The sequence below is a fragment of the Gopherus evgoodei genome, chromosome 4 (genome assembly GCF_007399415.2).
Source record: "Gopherus evgoodei ecotype Sinaloan lineage chromosome 4, rGopEvg1_v1.p, whole genome shotgun sequence".
Taxonomy (NCBI): Eukaryota; Metazoa; Chordata; order Testudines; family Testudinidae; genus Gopherus; species Gopherus evgoodei.
The window spans coordinates 15,606,144-15,630,891 of record NC_044325.1 but is presented as its reverse complement, the minus strand read 5'-3'; positions in this window follow the sequence as shown (position 1 = coordinate 15,630,891).

Below are 24,748 nucleotides of genomic sequence, written 5' to 3'. Positions count from 1 at the left end.
CCTGTGAGAGCCCTGGCTGGAGTATGTTTGGCAGAAATGGACAGGAATCAATAGAATCATACAACTAGAAGGGACCTTGAGAGGTCATCTAGTCCAGTCCCCTGCACTCATGGCAGGACTAAGTATTATCTAGACCATTCTTGACAGGTGTTTGTCTAACCTGCTCTTAAAAATCCCCAATGATGGAGATTCCACAACCTCCCTAGGCAATTTATTCCAGTGCTTAACCACCCCGACAGTTTGGAAGTTTTTCCTAATGTCCAACCTAAACCTCCCTTGCTGCAATTTAAGCCCATTGCTTCTCATCCTATCCTCAGAAGTTAAGAACAACAATTTTTCTTCCTCCTCCCTGTAACACCCTTTACATACTGTGCAGGACACAGCAGGCAGCTATAACTATTGGGATATTTTTTCTCACTGATATCTAATCTAGTGAGTGAACACCGCCAGCGCCCCTTCAATCTACCAAAAGTACATTGACTGTCATTCTGCACCTGCTGACCCAGTAGTTGAATCTTTCCTGCCACGGTGGCCAATGTATGGCTTCATGAGCCAGGAGAACAATGGGTAGTCTGCATCTCTCAAGACCAATATTGGCATTTTAAAACTGCAAATGGTAATCTGCTATTTGGGAAAATGTCCCTGATTGCAGCTTCCTGAACAGTGTCATGTTCTTAAAGATGTGACTGTCATGTGCCTTCCCTGACCAGCCCCTATACATACCAGTGAAACATCCCCACTGATCCACCGCTTGCATAACCATACAAAGGTAGCCTTTTCTGTTGATACTCTGTGACAAGGTGGGCTGGGGCCAAAATAGGAACGTGTGTGCCTTCTATCACCCCACTGCAGTTCAGGAACCCATAGCCGCAAATACATCTAGGATGTCCTGCACATTGCCTGCAGTCACAGTCCTCCGTAACAGGATTCTATTAATGGTCCCACACATCTGCATGACATTATTCCTCACAGTGGATTTTCCAGCACCAAAATTATTTCCCGCTGAGTAGTAGCAATCTGGTGCAATGACCATTTGCTTGTCAACTGTCAATGCAACTCTCATTGTGATATCCAGACACTGGAGCACTGGGGCAAGCTCAGCACACAGATCCAGGAATGTGGCCTTTCACATCCAAAAGTTCTGCAGCTACTCATTGTCATCCAAAATCTGCATTCTGATGCAATCCCACTAATCAGTGCTCATTTCTCAGGCCCAGAAGTAGCACTCCACAGTCTGAAGCTGCTCCATGAATGCTACAAGAAACCTTAAATTGTTGTCATGTTCCCCATTCCCCCTACTTCCTGCGGCTCTCCAAATATTGTGGGATCATTCATCCTATATCTGCCATGTTCATGACAATAGCGCAGAACTGTGCAGGCTCCATGCTTCTGTCAGAAATGGCAGACAGCAACAAGTGCCACATGTGTTTCTGGGTTTTTAAAAAAAAGGCACAAAAATGATGGGATAAAGATGACATGATGGGATAGAGAAAGTTGCATGATGGGCACTTGACTCCTTGCTTCCAGCCCCCTCTCCATGACTCGTGTGTGCCCCACAATGCATTGCAAAAATTCCCCAAAAGACACTGTGCCAGACAGTGGAGCTTGGACACTGGAATATCTACCCAGGGTGCGCCACATTTTGCATTGACACAAACATTCCTGGTGAGTCCGTGCAGTGCCAAGGCAAGCAGCCAAGTATGAACATACACGAGCGATATACTAACTGAGGCACCTTTATGCTGATGTAATTTGCATCAACCAAACATTTATGCTGACGTAGTCCCCCAAGAGGCTGGTACATAATGTGGGTTGCCAACCTTCATTAAAAAAAAATAAGAGAGAAATATAGACAATGCAAAACACTGCGAGTTTGCTTACTTATTCTAAACAAGATTGGACATAGCCTGTGCTAAAAGCTCCTTATCTTTGCAGTGTGAAGGAGTTTTCTTTCCTCCTTTTAGTTTGAGTTGTTGAAGCACCAGCTGAATGGTAGACCTGTGATAAGCTGATTTTTAAAGCAATTTCACTTTAAAGTTTTCAAAATCAATTTAGCTTCCCCACTACCGTGGGCTGGATTCCCAGGTAGAAGCATTTAATGTGGCAGCTGCTTCCTGAGAAGTTTGGCCTCTTGAATGCATTCTTTTGGGGTGGTAAGAAGGATTCTGGGGAACTCAGAGGTAGTCCATTTTTATGCATTTTCTGGTAAGCCTGTTTTCCTCAGATCTCACATCTTCAACCTTTTCTATTGGGCAAGTTTGGAGAAAATATTTTGTAAGTATAAAATGAAACTGAAGGAAGAGGCGGCTCCAGAACAGAGTCTCGTCCTTAGCTTACACTCACACCCAGAAAGATTAAAGAAGGTTCATCGGTTTTTTGAGAGCTGGACCTCACTGTTGGAGGGAGACCAGCAGCCAATGAAGAAACTGCTAATTGTGGCTAGCCAGTTGCTAGCAGGGACAGGATGGGCTGCCTCTCTTGGGAGGAAGATTAAGAACTCAGGCATGGGAAGGAAGGCAAGAGATCACCTGGGGAGATAGTGAATTTGTCTGGGGGTAGATCTGGGCCTTAGCTAGACTACATCTGCCCTTGTACATTTATGTCCTTTTCTTCAAATTGTCATGTACTTCTTTGTGTTAGTACAAGTGTGTATTAGTGGCTGGTCCACAAATAGAACATGAGACCTACTACTATATCACCCGCTCAAGGAGATTCCCCTTAGATCAAGTAGTAGAGACCTATGATTTTGTCGATGAAATACCCAGCTCCCCCCTCAAGTGGCATGCATATAAACTCTAATAATTGTGCCTTTTGCTAGCAGGCATGAATTCCTTACCTCCTCTCAAAACGATCCAGGTAACACCTCTGGATCCCCACGGGGATTACGTGGAGGGTGAATCTAAGAGATTTGTTACCCTTTATGTCATTATCCTTGTCTGGCAAACACATTGTCTCGCCTGGCTTTTTTTCACCTTTCCTGCTCTTACACTTGTAAATGCTCACTGCAAGTGACTAGTAAAATATATAAAACAGATGCACAGTTGCATCTTGGGATGAATAAATTCTGTATGTGAGAGAGAGAGAGAACAAATGTGTGGGTAGGTCAGTGAACATGCTGGCTACACACTACAGCTGATTTTGAAACCTCTAGATCTTGGCCACAGTTTTTTCCTCTAAATATTGAAACTAGCAAGAGTATCTCTGGAACTCATTCTTTGCCAAATATCATGTTTTAATTTAAATCGAGCCACTTTTTAAGCTAAGGAGGCCAAAATGTCTCCAAAACCATTTAACAACTATTTTTCCCCACTCAACTGTATAACTTAAAATGGCCAAGCTGATGTTTTCTTTTCTACATCAACAAAGGGAGGGGGGAAAACAGCTCCACAGGCAGGCCCTTTGGACAAGTTTCGAAAGCCCCATGAAATGGACAGGCAGTGCCTTATGTGGACAGCCCAGCATTTCTATGTGCAAGTTGGTTTACTGGGGAGCAATTACAAATGGAAATTCAGGATTTTGCCCAAGCCTTTTGAACAACTGTGGGTTGGGCCTTGAAAACTTGACCCTGCATGTCAAGTTGCAGCAAGTTTTCACAGATAGACTCGGATTTTCTGAATTTCGTAAACAATCATGTATTGCACGAGGCAGCTGCAGCATGGTCTTATGAGAAAACGATGCTCACAGCTCTGAATTCACACTTCTGAAAAACCTGGGCTTAAGTGTCCAATCCCTCAAAAGATAGTTTTCATAATGGAAATGGGAATGTAATGAATGATGAATCTATAATTAATGGCAAAATGGCACAACTGGTAGAATAAGGATAGGGAGAATAACAGCAATGCTAATGGCCATTTGGCCAGCTCACTCTACTTCAGCCACCTACTTTGGTGATGGGGCACACTAAATTGTTTCTGTTCCAATCACGGCCTCTGCTACTCCTTAGCAGGACCAGTGAGAAAATTAATTGATGGTCTGATGAGCAGGGCATTGGATTGACATTCAGGAGGCGTGGGTTCAGTTCCTACCTCCACCATGGACTTCCTGTGTGACCTTGGGCAAGTTGCTTGGGCCCAGAGCCTCAAAGACATTTAGAAATCAATGGGAGTTAGGCCTCTAAATACCTTTTAAGTTCTGAGCCTGGATGACTTGGTTCCCCATCTGTAAGATAGGGTTAACTGTGCCTAGCTTCACAGGTATGTTGCGAGGATAAATTCAGTAATGTTTTGAGGTGCCCTGATTCTACATTTTTGGGGGTGAGAAGCATATAAATAGCTGGAAATCTAAACCATTACAGCAACAAATAGACAAAGTTTGGTCAGATGTGATTATTCCATGCCCTACCTACTGTATATTAGATGGCACCATAGGTGCTGGAATGAGGGGTGCTGCCATATCCCCTGGTTTCCATTATCTACAGGATTTACAGTTAGGTTCAACGTCTCTCAGCACCCCCACTTTAAAAATAGTTTGAGAAGCCCTGGATGACACATTCAGTGATGAGCTTACTTTTTTAACAGTGAAATAAGTTAACTATTTAAGCACTGAAGCTGGACAATCTGGAAGAATGAATTAGCGCCCCGTTCAAAATAAAGATCTTTAAACTTTCCTTTATATTTCTGAATAGAAGCCCAAGGAATCTGCTAAGTGAAACAGCTACAAACTGAGTCTCAGGTACAGTAGGTTTACCAGTATTTTTCTTCTATGCTTGAACAATAAAGTAGTTGGTGGTCTCTAACGCTACTGCATCTTAACAGTCCTGGATTTTATTAGGATAACCCCATAAACCTGAAAGACCCAACCTAACAGGAGCAGCGGCTTTTTGTTCAACAATCACAAGTTTCTTCTTGTACAGTGTTGGACTCAAGAGTGTGTGAAGTATGTATGGCAGGGGTGGGGTGGGGGCTCAGGGCACAATAAGCAAAAGGTTTAAATACTTTTTATGAGGGGAGGGAGAAAGGCAGGCCTGCGTCACGGTGCTAATGTATAAAACTACCTGATACACGAAAGGGTTTCATCCAGTCCCTGTTATGTGTGGCCAAATCCTCAGCTGGTGTAAATTGATGAAGCTGCATTGATTTCAGTGGAGCTATACCAATTTACACCAGCCAAGGCTATGGCTCTGAGTCACTGGAACACCTTTCAAACTACTGGGATGTTAAGATATTCCTAACACATTCGCGCAGAGTGGAAAGATGCATTTCCTGGCTATACTTAGTCTGTTCAGTAATTAATTGTTCCTTCTGTTTCTTAAATGTACAGAATATAATGGAAGGGTGCTCTTAATAGCCAATGAAACTTCAGCTTGACTTATTATAACAGCCTGACCTCATGGGATAAATGTTTAGTGGAGCCCATGTGAATTTACCCACGTACGTGCCAATTTTATTAATAGACAGTGCAGCGAGTTATTATATAATGTGCTGAAAAAGCTTCCCTTGTCTCATCTTCACATACTATGGACACCAGCAGAGTTTCTATGGATTTGAATCTCTGCAGCTCACCTGGTGCTGTCAGGATTTGCTCTGAACCTTGGAAACACAGGAAGAAAAAAAAAATCTCAACTCTAAAATTGCCATAGTAGTAAGCACTTAGTTACATGTAGAAGTTTCACAGATGGTTGCAAGGGCAACTATCAACTTTCAGTCCTCTGTGTTGTATCAAGTGTCTAGCACGGGGCACCCCTCCCCACAGACCCTGCTGTTTCTCAGCCCCTGCTCCATGATACCCTAAACCAGTTCTCTCTAGGCAATACATGAATAAGGTCAATAAGAACAAATGACTCAAACATAACAAACACTTGGACCGTATTGTGACATTCATAGGAGGAATGGGCAAACCTCATGAGACTAGAGTTGGACTATTTTATGTACTAAATGTAGAACTCTCCAAAAGACGGGCTGTTCATAAACAAGTGCTACCATACTCCCTCTAATTCTACACATGCACACACGAGTATTTACATTTTTAATATAATTTGTCTTCTTTCCCCTCTCTGCTTCTTTCACAAAGTCCCTCTGTATTTCATATTTCACCCACATTCCACCTTCATATGGCTCTTTTTTTCCACCTCACTGAATCTTTCTCCCTTCTTCTTGTTTCCCACAGACTGACCTAAATTGAATTTGAATCCAATCAGATCCAACTTGAACTTCTAGATTGGATACAAGATTAAGCAAAAAGCTCATCAACAATACGCAAAATGCCTGCAGATAAAAATGTATTTAGCTAGAATAGGACTCAAACCACTCACGGTAGGATTTTAAAATGTTTTCTGCATTGGCCCAACTCCAGTCCCGATGGGAGCTTTTGGAAACCATACCTGTAGAATGTTAAAAACTCATAAATTAAGGTTCAAAAATAATTCCTGGAAGTTATTACGTTCCCCTGAAAGGCAAACTTTGTAGTAGTTTATCGATAACCATTTGGCTAAGGGATCTGATTTATGAGAATTACTAATATAGTCACAATTCTTACAATCTCTCGGTCTCTACTCAACTGAAAAGCAGAACTGGACTAGCAAAGGTGTTTCATATAGGACAGGGATTCTCAAACTGGGGGTCAGGACCCCTCAGAGGGTCACAAGTTTATTATATGGGGGGGGTTGCAGACTGTCAGCCTGCACCCCAAACCCTGCTTTGCATCCAGCATTTGTAATGTGTTAAATATATAAAAATGTTTTTAACATATAAGGGGGGGTTGCACTCAGAGGCTTGCTGTGTGAAAGGGATCACCCATACAAAAGCTTGAGAACCACTGATATAGGACTCTTATATTTTGACACACACATATGCATGCACAGGTAATTCTGCATCCTCATTTTAATTATTTAACTTTAGGTAATTTTAAGGGGAAAAAGCAGCATTTCCCTAGTGAGTTTTGGTAAGGATTATTGTATTTGAACTTCAATGTGTCATACTTTATTAGTTAGACTTGTCAATAATATATTGCTATTCATAGGATAGAATAGTAATTAGTTTATTATTATTATTCCTTATTTATATGAATGTAGTGCCTAGAGCCTCAACTGAGATCAGAAACTCAGTGTGTGTTAGGCGCTGTACATACATAGAGTTAAAAATAGACCCAGCCCCAAACTGCTTACAATCAAAATAGACAAGACAGAAAAAATTTTGCATTATCTGCATTTCACATATGGAGAATGGAGACAACACAAATGCAGTTCTCCACTACTATACTCCAGTTTTATGTTGGTATAACTGTTGAAATCAGTGGCATTGCTAGACTAATTAGGTGTAGCCAGAGAGAAATGACCAACACACAAATTCTATCTGCTCCTAGATGGATACATAAATTACATCCTTTTTGGAGGGGGCGGGGGAAAACCTCCCTAGGTAGGGTTTTCTCATCTTTTCCCCCAGAAGCCTCCAGGCCCTTTTGCTGTTAGTTAATTCTGCACAGGTGCCACAGAAAGATGGGCTTTGAACCCATAGTGAAATAAATGGCTGAACAGGAAAGCTAAGGACTCCGGTTTTGCTGCATTCCTAATATTTTTTGCAGTGTATGGAAAACTCCTATAAACGCAGTGCAACACAGCAAGCCCCAGCTGCTAATATGCTGTCTAGACTGCTGAAAATATTAGTTTACTCTTTGACTTCCATGGATCATAGCTTAAACTTTTGACCTTGCTGCTTTCCTAGGCCCACTCATAAGCCTCATCGCTTTCCAAGTGTTTAATAGCCAAATCACTTGTCACCCAAGCAGCTGGAGATACAGGCGGACTTAAAACCTCTTCTTTATGCAGCTGAGAGTGTGCTGTATAACATCTAACATAAAAGGTTAGAAAATGCTGTCAGCCTTCGATACAGCATGAAATATTCTGCACCCTCCCGAGTTGGGCGAAATTGATCCAGGTTACAGAACTGACAGCAGACAATTCCGTGTGGGTATGCATAACCCCATAAGATATTTGCTGGAATGTGGCTCAGGGTTTTGATGAAACCATACTAGCGCTGGGGCATTGCTAATGCATGCCTTTGATTTCTGTTTATGGCCCCCAAGTTGAGTGATCTATCTTATTGGCACCAACTTGACTATTTTTAAATGTTGTAGCAGCTGGCTCAACACATAGTTCAAAGATTTATGCTTATGTCACAAAGGCTTCTGACTGGAAGAGAAATTCTGGATTAGTGTCTACAGCTCATACCATACACAGATACAATCTTCATAATTTGTCTTAGTTCATCTCCAGCACAGATTTCAAGAGCTGAAAGGAGGCATTGACATAACTGAAGCAAGGCAAACCTCGAACAGCAGCAGCAGCAACAATGATTTAGAACAGGTTAGGATCTACCAACAATGTCTGCGGCGGAAGGTATGATTCTGGAGTTCATTTATTTTGAGAGTGATAGGTGCTCTTCCTGGGAATACAGCCCAAGAATAACACTGCTCCTAGAGTCTGGGACAGGCCCGTATTATAAAATGAAATAAATAAACGGAAAAAGAGTTAATCACGCAGTTGCAGAAGCACTAGGCAGATGGACAGATGTGTGTGTGGGGAGACACACAACTATGCTATTTTTTAGGTAATAAAGCAAAATAGTAACAATCCTGGCCATCATGCTGGTTGTGGACATTCCAAGACCCCATGAAATCGGGGCCAGTTTATAAAAGATGTCATGCTACTTTCATGTCTCATGCAGAACCACAAGGAACTGTATTCATGCACTTCACCTGCCAGCACTTAAAAATTAACAGAGACACTCCTAACATGAAGAAACTCACAATCATGTTTGGCCTGGTTTGCCTCCCCATTTCAGCGAGACTGAGCTAAACATTGCATTTAATTCTCATTTCAAGAGGCCAGGACACAGAACAAACTGCTTTAGTGGCACTGATGGATGATCTCCTCCTGTAAATGGATAGAGGACAGAGGACAGACATCCATTCTCAACCTCCTGGACCTCTCTGTGGCATTTCATACTGTTGACCATGATACTGTTGTCTCACCTGAGAGAGGGGGCACAAGCCCAGGATAATGCACTAAAATGTTTTCAGTCCTTCCTGGAGGGATGCACCCAGAGAGTAGTGAGGGAAACTGCACCTCCACCTCTAGATCCTCACTTGTCGGGTTCCACAAAGATCAGTTCTCTCTGATCCTTTCCAAAATCTACACACAACCACTAGGTGAACTGGCCAGATGACACAGACTCAAGTGCCAGCAATATCCAGATGACACACAGCTCCACCTGTCCTTTACCACATGCAACCACACCACTACCAACAAGATGGAACAGTGCTTGAATGAGATCCGCTTATGGAGAACAGCTGGCTGAAGCTGAACCCAAGCAAAATAGAGGTGATGCTGGTGGGCAGAGGATGGTATTTTGAGGAGTTTGCAGCCACAATGCAGTCTTCATTGACTGAAAGTTCACATTCACAGTTCGTCCGTTCAGTCCGTAATCTAGGAGTACTCTTGGATTTCTCACCAATACTGAGCTCTCACATCACAATTGTGAGTAATGCTTTTTAGCATCTCCTGTTGGCTAGGAGACAGCCAGGCAGAAGAAGACCTGGCCTCCATTATTCCTGCCTTCATCATATCTTGGCTGGATGGCAGAAATGTGATATACCTGGGCAGAAAACAGCATCACTTAGGAAACTCCCAGTAGTACAAAGTGCTGCAGTGCATCTCCTCAGCAACACAGGCTACCATGAACACATCATACTCGTCCTCCACTCTGCACACTGGCTTCCCATAACATTTTGAATCAAGCTCAAGGTCTCAGTCCTTATTTTCAAAGCACTCCATGGCCTGGGCCCATGATACCTAAAAAATCATCTGAAGGTCTAGGACGCAGATTGTGGTTGATAACTGTGCTTCTTTGGCAATGGAACTCTCAACAATATAGGTACATCTCACCTGAGCAGGAGACAGAACCTTCTCCAGGGGCTGGTCCCAGCAGGGTTGGCTTTAGGTTTTTCGCCTCCCCAAGCAAAAAAATTTTTGGCTGCCCCTCGTCCCAGCCCTGGGCTCCCCCCCGCACCCCCTTGCTGCCCCAGCCCTGGGCTCTCCCCACCCCACCCACACTCTCTCCCGCCCCAGCGCTGGGCTTCCCCCCCCCCCACCAGTGCCACTCCCCCACACCTCCTGCCGCCCCAGCCCTGGGCTCTTCCCCCCCCACACCTGCACCCTCCTTCCGCCGCAGCCCTGGGTCACTGGTAACTCGCTTCCAGGGCGGGTCATTCAGTAGGAATTCTGGATGTGCACAGAACACAGAGAGGATTGGTTCCCATATGGTCACAGAGCTGCAGCAAAGTGGATATCTGGATCCATATTATAAGACTGTCCTCCATAAATGAGGAAAAGTTGAGGTGCCTTTATTATTATTTTGTTCCACTCTTTCTTTCTATGGGGAATTTGCCGATGCAATATCACTGTCTTCCTTTTAAACAAACAAACAAAAGGCAATGACTGTTGAAAATAGCAATTCCAGTCCTAATAACCACTGGGAAGCATTTCTTACTCAATTTTATCCTACTTTTTCTACAGTAAGTTACAGTGGATCAGTATATTTGATTTGGGAGAAATGAAGTAACAGCTGCCCAAACTGAGCTTGAGCACTATTCAAATCTGGAAGGCAGGTGCTGGGTGTCGGGGGGTGGGGCTGTGGGCTCCGCTGGGGAACACAGCAGCATGTATGCAGCGCCAGACATGCTGGTCTGAGTGGCATGGGTAAAGGGTCTGGGGGGGTTGGAGAAAGGGTACAGGGTTCCGGGGGGGCAGTCAAAGGACAGGGAGTGGGTGGGTTGGATGGGGCGGAAGTTCGGGGGGGGGCAGTCAGGGGCAGGGAGAAGGGGGGGTTAGATGGGTCAGGGGTTCAGGGGGGCAGTCAGGGGACAGGCAGCGGTTGGATAGGCATGGGAGTCCCAGGGGTTTGTCAGGGGACAGGTAGGGGGTGAGGTCCTAGGGGGGAAGTTGGGGGGGTCTCAGGAGGGGGCAGTTGGAGACAAGAAGGGAGGCTTAGATAGGGGCTGGGGTCCAAGGGGCAGTTAGGGGCAGGGGTCCCGGGAGGGGGCAATCAGGGACAAGGACCAGCAGCGCTTAGATAGGGGGTGGGGTCCTGGGGGGCAGTTAGGGGCAGGGGTTCCGGGAGGGGGTGATCGGGGACAGGGAGCGGAGGGGGGGTTGGATGGGTTGGGAGGGTGGAGGGCAGTCGGAGGGAGTGGATGGTGGCAGGGTGGAGTGTCCTGTTTTTTGAATGTTAAAATATGGGATCCCTACCATTCACAGCACTCTGCCGCATGAGGTCCCCCTCCTTCCTTTCCAGTTCGTAGTGGCCAAGGGAATGCTGGGAAATGTAATTCTTTCCCTGCTCCAGGGCTGGCTCTATAGGCAGGGAGTTAACCAAGGAACTGCAGCTCCCAGAGCCCCCTGGTGGTTCTTAGTTCCCATGCTAGATCCCTGCAGCCCCTGCAAATGGGCTGCCTCAAGCAGGTGTTTGCTTTGCTGGTTCCTAGAGCCGCCCCTGAGTCCCAGACTGTGGAAGGAACTCCCCCAGGAACTAATAACCATCACAAACTTTTGCATTTCAAGTGCAAGGGGCATTCCTTTAACCTTACCTTTTCTAACATCAACACATAGCTACAGTTACATTTATTTATTTAATTCATAAATAAAAACCCCACCGAAACCAGACACTCCACTGTACACACCTTTCCCGTTGGGGGGAGGATAAAAGACCAAACAACATGTGACATATGTATAGTCATGTTACTCATTGCACTGCTGGGAGGTGCTCAGATACTATGGTGATGAGTGTAGCATTATATATAAATATAAATAAAATAGACTAGAAAGGTATTTGGACCTCTATCTCCCATTGATTTCAATTATTTCAAAGGGAGATATGTACCTAAAGTCACAGGACTTGAGCATTTCACCGTTACCCGGTATTGATCCCAATAACTTGTGTTTGGCCAGAGCATATTTTCCAGAAAGGCATTCAGCCTCAGTTTGAAGACATGGGGAATCCACCACTTCACTTGGCAGTTTGTTCCGATGGTTACTCATCCTCACGGTTAAAAAATTGTACCTTATTTCTAATTTGAATTTGTCTGGCTTTGCCTTCTAGCCCATTGTTTTTATTATGCTTTTCTCTGCCAGGTTAAAGAGCATTTTAGTACCTGGCGTTTTTTTCCCTCATGAAGGTACAGTCACCTCTCAATCTTTTGGAGAAACTAAACAGATTGTACTCCTTAAATCTCTCATTGTAAGTCATTTTCTCCAACCCTCCCACCCTCCAAGCTAGTTTCTTTGTGAACAAAAACGTGGACACCCAAAAAGTTAGGTCAGATTAGATGATTTAGTGGCCCCTTCTGGCCTTAAACTGTGTAAATCTCTGAGTCAATTATTTTGTCACCGTACCTCGAATGTGTAACAGCAACAATATTAATTTAACTTACATATACAGATTCGCTAGCATCCAAAAAAAGACACAATTATAGTGAAATAAAGGCCCTAACTCGCACTCAGGAGAGCATACATTTAAGTCCCACTGGAGTCAATGAGAGTTAACTGCATGTGTGTCAGTGCTTTCCTGAATCAGTGATATGCCATGGATTAATATCAGATAGCTTTATCCAAAGTCCAATGAAGTCAAGTCTTTTACCAAAATCCAGTCCTGTCTCCTGGCAAAGTAGCACCAGTCGCTTCCACCTTTCTGTTTCACTTATTTCATATCCTTCTTTATTTTGTAATTATTTAAAAACCTTTCCTCTACCTCCTCCAAAACTCAAGCTCAAAGTTCAGAAAAGGGGGAAAATTACCCAGCCTACTAGCATGTATTTTATTATAAGAGATGCTGGTCGCACGGCCTATCACTAAAGTTGCCTTGACATTATAAAACTCTGTTTTCAGTTGCTAAATCGCTTTGCAAACTGAGATGAAATTGTCCACACTGGGTGTCTGGCTCAGGCTGAATTTCTAAAATATTTTTTAATTTCAGCCACAGTGAGTCAACTGTTTCTGAGAACAATGGAAAAATAGGATGCTTTGCCCATGTTAAAAAAAAAAATTCTGGCACCCTTTTCTCTGAATCGTTCTAATACACCCTCATGCTTTGGAAATGAAATTTGGCTGGTGGGGGTGGGTCCTTTTTGCCACGGATGTGCATTTTGCTGTCCCTGGGGAAATCCATCCAAATTTGGTCAAATTATAAGTCTTTGAAAAAAATCAGAGTTTTGACATGGTCAGTTGAGACTTTCCCTGTAATGGCTGCGCCAGGCCAGGGTGGAACCAGGCACTGGAACTCTCGCTCTTGTGCTCTCAGGGACCCCCCTGCTGGAGGAGGAAGGTGCCTGAATTGAATGCGGAGGGGGGAAAAGCCAGACTAGAGGGGGAGAAATAGGAAAAAATAATATGCAATCATGTAATTAGACTGTCTTAGTTATAACACATATGCACAAGTGGGCTGAATTAAGGTTGTACAGGCCTCTTATCAAGTCCCCACCCTTGTGCTCATCTCATCCCTCCAACTGCCCTCCATGTTTCCCATCACTCTTCTCTTCCCCTCATCTTCCCTGCTACTTCACATGGATACCATTCATTTTTTCTCCCCGTACTTCCTCTGCATATACCTACCTCTCATTATGTCCCCTCCTCTCTCAGGAAAGAGTGAGCACAGACGAAGACTCATCTTTGTACACTGCCCTCTGCCTCCTCTGCTTCTGTGCTCCATGCAACGTGAGGTGAGTCCGACACAGGTGGGAGAAGAGGAGCCAGTTGAGGAAACTCCATGGAACTAAAAGAATCATCCCACCGCTACCTGGCAGTAGCAATAAAGCAGGAGTGGAATCCATGCCTCCATCAAGGCCTGTCACCTCCAGCCCCATGCCAACCCTCCTCTGAACAGGGCCTGACAACCTGGGTGCACGAGGGTGGTACCCTTGTTCAACTGCACATGTTGCCTGGGAATAAGACTGGCTATGGTACAGCCACACATCTGCTAATGGCAGCTCATAAAGAAAAAAGAAACCTCCTTCAGTTTAAAGTTCACTTCCCTCCCTCCCCTTCTGCTTCAAAAGAAAGGCAGGTTTAAGGCTGACTCTGGAGCACCCTCTGCTACAGTATGTGCCATTTACATCAGTAAGGCTGATTAAGTCGTGCATTTACAAGTAGGCCTTCCATCAGAGCTAATTCAAAGCAGATGTGCTGGGTTCCACAGCCAGGGAGGCATCCATCTGAGAGTTGCGAGGGTCTCTGTAAGAGCACTGTTTTCATTGCACTTTATAGCACACTGGGAGGAGGTTAATTGGTGTAAACGTTTAATTTCAAATAAGGTCCCCTTTTAAAGTTGGATATATGCAGATACTTTTTATGGAGCTTTATATTACAAAGTCAAAGGGAGGGCTAAAGGGGAAAAATAACCACCCCAAAAGACTTCAGGATCAAAGAAATCCAACCTGTCAAATGCCAAGATATTTTTATGAGGAAACAGAACTCACATTTTCTCCAGAAGACGCAAAGAGAAGCAAAGAGTGGAAAAATATTTAACTCGATTCCATGTTATATTAGGTGGGGAGGTAGGAGGGGGAATGCCAATGCTAATATGTTGGTTTCAGAACCTTCTAGCTTGGCGTCTTCTGCCAGAAATATTGGCAAGAGAAGACTCTGCACAGGGAATATTTGTGATAAAAGTAATAGATTTGCACAGCTTAACAATAGCAGGAGGATTAAAAACTACCCCTTTGCTCCTTCCCATAGCTTTCAAACATATTTTGTTTTTTTCCTTGTGAGCCAGCATAACCACTTTTATTCCCTGAAATTATCATCAGCCCTGGCTTAATGTAGTTTATCTGAGTTATGTTATACGGATGGATTACAGCCAACTTCACACAATAAAAACCCCACACATGGGGTCTGCAGCTTGCTCAAAAAAATCTTTATTTTTTTAGATTTAAATTTTATATTTATTAGTGGTGTTTGTCTTTTGTTTTGTTAACAATATTTATCTTATTTTTCTGGCCAGCTCCTGGCTGCATTTGTTTCCAGGCATGTTCTCTCTCACTCATGTAGGACAATCTCATTCATTACTTGTATAACAGTAGCACCTAGATCCTCAACCGAGAGCAAGGTCCCATTGTGCTAACCACTATCCAAACAATATATTGTAGAAAGATCTTAAAATTTACAGAGCCAAGACAGACAGACAATGGAAAGCCTATTACTCCTGTTCTATAAATGGTGAACTGAGGCATTAAGTGATTTGCCCAAGGTCACACAGGAAGTCTGTGACAGAGCCAGGAATTAAACCCAGGTCTCCTATATCCCAAGTACGTGCCTTAACCACAGCACCATAGCTCCTGACAAGCTAGCTTGAAAACAGCAAGTGAGACAGATATCAGGAAGACGTCAGTTGCAGGAGGATTGATCAGTTGAATCTCTCTTCCTAGTAAAGACTGATCATTTAATAGTGGAGAAACATTACACAAAAGAAATCTTCCTCCTTTACTTCCTACTTTCCCCACCATTTTAGACCCTAGATTTTGCAGGCCCTTGTCAGCCTCTGAAGGCCTCAGGCAGTTTTCTGTATCCCACACATTCCAGAGGTGGAGGGAAGTAGGATATTTACACTGGAGGATATTTTGAACGCTAGCATAACTGGAGATGTAGGCATGGCACGGAGTTTCCATGTCTGTAGGGGAGGAGTATCAAGATGTTGTGGCTACTAGGGGGAGCTCTTGTCCTGGGCAGTAGGGGAAACAGATTGGGAGGGTTTTATACTTTTTGATGGCCCTGTTGCTGAGTTTTTCTTTTCTCATGACCAAAGGCAGGCAAGTCTGATGACTCAAGTCCTAATTCTCATGCACTGGACCCAGGGCAGCGTACATTCAGTCACCTCTAGAAGTATGTCTACATTGCCATTAAAAACCTGAAGGTGACCTGTGCCAGCTGATGCAGCTTGGGGGGTCAAGCTAAGGGGCCGTTTAATTGCAATGTAGATGTTCAGGCTCAGGTTAGGACCTTGCAAAGTGGGAGGGTCACAGAACTCAGGCTCCAGTCCAGCCAAAATGTCTACACTGAAATTAAATTGCCCCTTAGCCCAAATCAGCTGGCATGGGCCACCATGGGTGTCTAATTGCAGTATAGACATACCCTAAAAAGGTACAACAGTTTCAAGGGGTTAGAAAAGTATCTACAGGATAAAATTCACTCTACTACAGAGGATCTGCACAAGATCCACATCAACCCTTTATACAATGCTTTAACAGTACACAAGGACTTGGGTGCACAAGGGGTGAATATTATCTTTAGGCATTAAAAAGCTAACAATCTCATAACATATTTGAATCAAAAGAGGCAGAGAACACTGAGCCAAATCAATCCCTGGTGTAAGCCCAATGATTTGAAGAACAGTTACACCAAGGATGAATTTGATTCAATGTGTTTTTAATTCAGAATTGATGCCAAGCTATAACCATTCCCATGTGAAACAGGCAAACGTGTTTCTACCATACACCAATGCGGTCTAGTGAAATGCAGATTTGAGGCTCTCTCTTTTTTATTAAGTCTTGCAAACACATTGATTCCCAGGTGAATAATATAAGAATAAATTATAAGCAGGAAGTGTTGATAAAAATCTACAGGAGACATCCATTTTCAAATAAATCACCCCTTGCCATCCCAGCTTTTCTCTTTCAGTTACTTCCCCCTTTTAGTAATATCTGTTCCAGTTTCCTCACAAGCTTTTGGCCTCTCTGGCAGTTCTAGGCAACAAGCCAGCGCAGGGCCGCCCAGAAGATTCAGGGGCCTGGGGCAAAGAGGGGCAGCTGCAGCGCTTGTACTCACCTGGCAGCGGTCTGGGTCTTCGGCGGCATTTCGGCAGCTGGGGGCCCTTCAGTCACTCCACGTCTTCGGCAGCACTGAAGGGCCCCCCGCCGCCGAAATGCTGCCGAAGACCTGGACCGCCGCCTTGCCAGGACTCGTGGAGCCTCTGTGGGACCGGGGGCAAATTGCCCCACTTGCCTCCCCCCCCACCCCATCCCCGGGGCAGCCCTGAGCCAGTTTGCTGACCCACACCTATTTGAGAGGCACATTTGTAGAGTCCAGACAATCCCAGAGGGTTGAACCCCAAACAATAAGCAGTTGAATCAACTGATTATATACACGTTATTGTACTGTAAAAGTATATTGAGTAAGGTCTTTTATGAAGATTTGTAATGTTCTGAACTTGATACGTATACAGACTGTGATTATGAATTTATGCATTTGTGTGTGTGTTTATATATATATATATATATATATATATATATATATATATATATATATATATATATATAAATTGTACTCATAATTTGTACAGCAATGTTCAGCTCCACCTCTCAGTGGAAGAGGCTGGCTCCAAGCACTCCATATTGTACAAACCAAGAAAAGACAAATGGCCATTAAAATTAATGGGAAAACATTGAAACAATTTGAAACTGAAAAGAAAGACTGGGTCTTGGAAAACAAAGAAAACACAAGTGGGGAAAACTCTGTCCTATGTATAGTGTCTGAAGGGAAAAAAAATAAACTGCAAACCTTTAAAAATGGCAGAGGGTTGAACTGAAGAGGATCCAGAACATGAGGGACAACCTTGAAGGCTGGAGGCTGTCTGTGAATGCTGGATCTCCTCTGCAGCTATGGAGCATGCTGGGAAACTGTTCAAAAGTAATTTGTATTAGAAAAGGGAATTTACCTACTATAAAAGTGCAAAGCCTGGAGTTGCATCTTTATATTTATTTTCTGTGTAATTTGTATGTGTTTGGTATTCCTTACTATTTTCTCTTTGAATCTATGCTTTTTCTATTTAAAAAAAACCCTTTATTTATTTTTACCCCAGGCAGGTCTCTGGTGTGCAAACTGTGTAGAATGTGTGTGCCAAAGTGAGCTGGTGTCTGGGGGCAGGTTTCACGCCTTCCAGGGTGATGAACCAGAGGAGAACAGTCTGAGTGGCTGGTAGTTAAGAACTTGGGGTAGATGGATTTGGGGACACTTGGGACCAGAAAGGCTGTTGGGGTCACCCTGCAAGGAGTATCTAGGCTGGTGAAAGTTGGGGGGAGACCTCTATGTTTGTAGGCTGATGACCATGTCAGGGCTCTGAGCCACAGCAGCAAAGCCCAAAGGCAGCCAACGTTACAAGCCAGGCAGTGACAGAATCCTTTACTGGTCAGGGAGATCCCCCAAACCTCACATTGTTAAAATGGGGAGCAATTTTCAAAGGCACAAAGGGCAGTCAGGCACCCCACCCCCTGGAAAGACAATGGGATTTAGATGTTTTACTCCCATTTTTGCCTTTTAAAAAACCACCCAATACTGGAAAAATTCCATAAACACCATTTTATGTCCCTAGCTTCCATTTTAGAATAAGGAGTCATTTCACCACTGAAAAATTGCAGGCTGTATATTAATTGGATGTTGTGGAACACTATTACTACAAGTAGAATGAGTACAAGTATGGTCACGAAGCTGAACATTCCCAGCTGAAATTTAGAATGGTAAACAACTAAAGGTTACTAAGAGTCACATAGCAGAAGCTATGGGTCACTAAAGGTTGCGGAGTAGAAGCTAAAAGTTTCTGGAGGTTATGATGGGATCCCCATGGTGCAGCCTGGGATTGTGGGACCGCTGTACCCTCTGAACTGTCTCCATCCCGGGCTGTCTCTCATCATGCTTTGCTAATGACCAGCAGCAAGCCTCTTCAGGATCTGTGATTACTCAGCACAACCACATGTGGAGCCCCTACACATCCAGCTAGATTGCTTGAATGCTCCCAGAGCCACTCATGAATCACACAGAGAAAGGCCTCAGAGCCAAATCTCACCAGCTCCCAGCACTGTACCTCAAGAATATACCGTCCTGCACTGCTCAAGATGAGCAGTGCAAATTTATTAATTGGTTCACCACTTCATCAATGGGAAGTGGATATACACTAGCCTTTGCAAAACCTGAGCAGGATTTGCCACACACTTCATACTAACTCACTGGAAAAGATAAAAAAAATTATTGACTACAAAAGCTAGATTTTCAGTGATATTAAGTGGCAGGCAAAAAGTGAGAGTTAGTTACCAAAAGAAATAAAATATAAGCCCACAGTTTAAACTCTCAACCCTATTAGACTGGGCAACAACGAGACTAAGCAGTTTTTCTCACCCCATTGGATATTGCAGTTCATAGTACACAGATTTCACTCTTGAAATCTGGGCCAGTCCCCTCAGTTGGAGTCTTCAGAGTGTCCTTGTTGCTTGCAGCATAGGTGGGTGAAGGAGAAAGGCCCAGCATGGGCCCCGTGTTCAGTTTTATACCCTCAGTCCATGGGCTTGGAAAACACAAGTCCAGGCGTGTCTGGGTGCATTGCTGAGTCTTCAGGCAAGGTTGAGCAATTCCCCTGATGTTGCTGTCCGTTGCTGGACAATGGCTGTTGATGGGTTGATTGATACCCCACCTGGGAGTTGGTTAATTTCCTTGCTGTTGCCTCTGGGGAGCTAATATCTGGCTGATTCCCCAACTTATAGCATGTTTTAGTGACAACCATACAACACAATTCTCATAACTTCATATGCATTAATGATACACATATATGGGTAAAGAAATGACTTTCAGCAGATCATAACCTTTCCCCTGATGCATATAAAGTTTGCCTTGTAAGGTAAGATCACAATCATATATTAATGAGGAATATGGGGGTTGCAGGGCGTTCCCCCAAGGTACAGAATGTCACAGAGGTTACAAATTGCTGGGCATGTGCAGAGCAAAAATAGGCTAAAGGTAACTTGAGGCTAAAGGGTCAGATCCAGAGCATGCTCAGTAAAAGTGTGACGAAGTGGGGATTTTCCCTTGTTATGTTGTATGTGAGCCTTATTGTTTTGCATGAATGCTGTGTGTGCCTCAGTTTTCCTGTGTATTGCACCCATATATACGTGGTGGGAATAAGAGTGTGTGACTTGTAGGGGCTGCTCCAGCTGCCTGCACAGATGCTATGGCTGACCCTTCCTGAGACCCAGGAGGGGGATGCAACCAGGTGACTCTTGGTCCACGAAGCGAGACAAAGGCCAGAGGAGGAGCAATGGATGAGGCAGGGGCCAGGCAGTCTTGCCTGGCTTGGGGTGAAGAAGGACGGCCAGAGCCCTGGCTCTGGGCTCCCCTTCCCACAAGATAGACTTGGCTGAAAGTCACTGATTTCTGTGCTAACAAGTTCTGTTCTATGCTGTGTTCCTGTCGATTAATAAACCTTCCATTTCATGCTGGCTGAGAGTCACATCTAACTGTGGAGTTGAGGTGCAGGGCCCTCTGGCTTTCCCAGGAGCCCTGCCCGGGCAGACTCACTGCAGGAAGCGTATAGTGTGGAAGGGGATGCTGAATGCTCTGAGGTCTGATCCAGGAAGGCTGAAGCTGTATAAGCTTCTTACCCTGGAGACAGTACACTCAGAGAGAGGAAACGTGCTACCCTAGAATCCTGACTGGCTTCATATGGAGTAGTTCCAGAGCATCGCCCCGGTGTCTCTGTGACAAAAGGTCTCACTGCCGATAGAATAGTATATAAGGCAGGCAAATGAGCTAGTTAAGAGAGAGCGAGAGAGGAAGGCTGACCGAGAAGAGCTGCTAGAAGGAGTGAGTGATGATCATGAGGCATTCTGAGGTGACAGTGACACCAGGAGAACACTGATGAAGAGAGCAGCTGCACCAAATGATCGATCCTGGAGCCTCTGCCAGTCAATAGCGATCTCCAGCTGCTAAAAGTCCGGTGGTGCAGTGAGGATGAGGCAGGCTGCCTGCCAGCTTTGGCACCATGCAGCTTCCAGAAGCAGCTGGCTTCTGGCACATCTCGATGACCCCTGGATTGGGGGATAGGGAGGTGGCTCCATGCACTTCCCCAGCCCCCAGCATCATCCCCACAGCTCCCATTGGCCTGTTCCCAGCCAATGGGAACTGCGGGAGTGGCACATGAAGGTGAAGGCAGCGCACGGAGACCTGCTGCGCCGTTCCCACACCCACCAAGGGCTGCAGAGATGTGCCAGCAGCCAGCTGCTTCCGGGAGCGATGTGGGGCCAGGGCAGGCAGGCAGGCAGCCTGCCTGAGCCCCGCTGCGCTGCCAACCAGGAGCCACCTGTGGAAGTGCCTCCCAGCCAGAGCCTGCACTTCGCACCCCCTCCTGCACCACAACTCCCTCCCAAAGCCTACTCCCCTCACCCGCTTCTGCACCCCAGCCCGGAGCCCCCTCCTCCACCCAAACTCCTTCCCAGAGCTTGCACCCCTCACTCCTGCACCCCTGCCCCAGGCTCAGCCAATGCGCCCTCCACAATTGAGAATGTTGCACTGGCTTGTGACAATCCATGGAGGATTTTGGATCTATAAACCACAAATGACACTAATAAAAAGTAAAACTCATTAAATGTCCTGTGGATTCTATGAGATTAGGTGCAGCATGACCATATGACCCCTGCACCTAAACTCCCTCCCAGAGCTTGCACCCCTCACCTCTGCAACCCAATCCCCTGTCCCAGGCTCAGCCCAGAGCCCCCTCCCACACTCCAAACCCCTCAGTCCCAGCCCTGATCCTGCACCCCAACTCCCTGACCGGTGAAAGTGAGCGAGGGTGGAGGAGAGTGAGCTATGAAGGGAGGGGGGGAATGGAGTGAGTGAGGAGGGGCCTTGGGGAAGGGGAGGGGCAGATCCTGGGTTGATCTTCTATTTAAAAAGTGATCTTGTGTGTAAAAAGATTGGAGAGCACTGAACTGGAGCCGCTGCAGCACTTTAACACCAGCAACACTCGTAACATCTACAGCAGCGATATAAACAACCAATAGCGAGAGAGTGTGAGAGTGAGAGAATGAACGTTTATTAATTCTAATCAGGGCTGTCCCTAGCTATTCTGGGGCCCTAAGCAGACCCCCGTGAGGGGGACAGACCTCTGTGGGAGTGGGGGAGGGCTGGCCCCAGGCCTCCACCATGGAGGGGGGGGAGGCTGAGGGGTTGGGCAGGGGGAAACCACCCCCAGCACTCACCAGTGGTGCGGCTGGGGCCAGGTCCCTGCACTTCCCGACCCTGCTACAGCCCTCAGGGGAAGGAAGGGGCGGGAAGAGGTGGGTTGGGGACAGAGCAGGGCAGGGGCTTTGGAAAAGGGGTGGAGTGGGGGAGGGGCTGAAGCAGAACAGGGCAGAGGCTTTGGGGGAAGGGGTGGAGTGGTGGAGGGGCTGGGGCAGAGCAGGGGTGAGAAGAGGTGGGGCAGGAGGCCTGGTGAAGAGACGGGGCAGGGGCTGGAGCAGCACACAGCTGCACAGGGCACCAGGAAATTTGGTGCCCCAAGTTTCCTGGTGCCCTACGCAGCTGCGTACTTTGCATATGGGTAAGGACTCAGACTCATAGACTCTAGGACTGGAAGGGACCTCGAGAGGTCATCGAGTCCAGTCCCCTGCCCTCGTGGCAGGACCAAATACTGTCTAGACCATCCCTAATAGACATTTATCTTACCTACTCTTAAATATCTCCAGCGATGGAGATTCCACAACTTCCCTAGGCAATCTATTCCAGTGTTTAACTACCCTGACAGTTAGGAACTTTTTCCTAATGTCCAACCTAAATCTCCCTCGCTGCAGTTTAAGCCCATTGCTTCTTGTTCTATCATTGGAGGCCAAGGTGAACAAGTTTTCTCCTCCTCCTGATGACACCCTTTTAGATACCTGAAAACTGCTATCAGGTCCCCTCTCAGTCTTCTCTTTTCCAAACTAAACAAACCCAATTCCTTCAGCCTTCCTTCATAGGTCATGTTCTCAAGACCTTTAATCATTCTTGTTGCTCTTCTCTGGACCCTCTCCAATTTCTCTACATCTTTCTTGAAATGCGGTGCCCAGAACTGGACACAATACTCCAGTTGAGGCCTAACCAGCGCAGAGTAAAGCGGAAGAATGACTTCTCGTGTCTTGTTTACAACACACCTGTTAATGCATCCCAGAATCATGTTTGCTTTTTTTGCAACAGTATCACACTGTTGACTCATATTAAGCTTGTGGTCCACTATGACCCCTAGATCTCTTTCTGCCATACTCCTTCCTAGACAGTCTCTTCCCATTCTGTATGTGTGAAACTGATTGTTCCTTCCTAAGTGGAGCACTTTGCATTTATCTTTATTGAACTTCATCCGGTTTACCTCAGACCATGTCTCCAACTTGTCCAGATCATTTTGAATTTTGACCCTGTCCTCCAAAGCAGTTGCAATCCCTCCCAGTTTGATATCGTCCGCAAACTTAATAAGTGTACTTTCTATGCCAACATCTAAATCGTTGATGAAGATATTGAACAGAACCGGTCCCAAAACAGACCCCTGCGGAACCCCACTTGTTATACCTTTCCAGCAGGATTGGGAGCCATTAACAACTACTCTCTGAGTACGGTTATCCAGCCTGATTGTACTTTAAGGTTCACATAGGTGAATTACAAAGTAAGAACTGCTGTCAGACTGGCCACCTGTAGTGGATTGTATCCCATTAGCATCATTTGAATTGTATGTTATTGCAGTTCAGATGCTCTTTAACTTGCAATACAAGATTTATGTCTGAATTTTGCTTTTAGATTATACTGTCGCAGGGATTATAAATTAGATTAATAAAAACCCTTTCGCTTTGGAAAAGACTACTTCCTGTGTCAATCGTTTTATCGGAAGGTTATATCGGTGTCCTTTAGTACGTTTCCTTAACTGCCCCAGAAACCCCTACCTCAGGAGGGCTAGATTAAGGGGGCAATAAGCAGGTTTTTCTATGGATGCCTCAATCCATTTTTCAAGGTAACATCCTCCAGCCCCAGAGAACGCTTTTAAAATACTAATAGTGTAGGACCACAACTTCCTTCAGCCACCAGGGCACACACGCTGTGAGGCATTCTCCAAACAACACTGAAATTTGAGGTAAAACTTTCTAAAAGACCTAATTGACATAAGCTCCCAAGTCCCACTGACTTTTAATGGAACTTAGGCTCTGAGCCTCAAGTACTAAGGAGCCTGAAAGGTATAGAAGCACCTAGCTCCTATTAAAATCAATATGAATTAGTTGCCTAAATAACTTCGCAGATCTGAGCCTAAGTCAGTTCAGAAAATGGGATTTAGGGCCTTTTAAAAACTTGACCCTTGTACTTCATCTTTTCTGATGTCTCGCACGTACATGTAGCGTAAATCTTCTCCTAAAGAACCGTAACAGTGGCTATTTACCGAGACTATCTGAAAGGTCTACACAAATTGAAGTGGACAAAGTGACAAACTATGGAAAATTCTCCTTCTCTTTTAATTCTACACTGGCATGGAAATTTATGTTAGCTTGGCACTGACATTTTTTTAAACATCTTTGATATTAGATTGTCACACAGACGGCATAGGAGGAGCCTGAGTTAATACAAATGGAGTCTGTGACAGGTCTGAAAGTGTGAGAAGTGTGAAGAGGTGACTATGGGCCGGAGGCACCTCCCAGAACTGCTCCTGTCCCGCTGCTCAGGTGGCACCGAGAAGCTGGAATCTGGCCAAAGCTGGCCCACTGAGAATTCCTCTGGCAGAGGTGGAAGACCACACTCTGACCTGGCATCTAACTGCTAAACTCCCCACTAACAAGTCAGAGTGTTGAGTGGGAGGGCCAACGCTGCCAATTCTCAGCTGGCATATGGCCCTGTGGGGACCAAAGCCAGCTGGCATAAATTAGAGCAGCCCCGAGGCTGTTTTACTTAAACCAGTGCCAGGGTTGGCACAGATCCACCCACAGAATGAAGGAA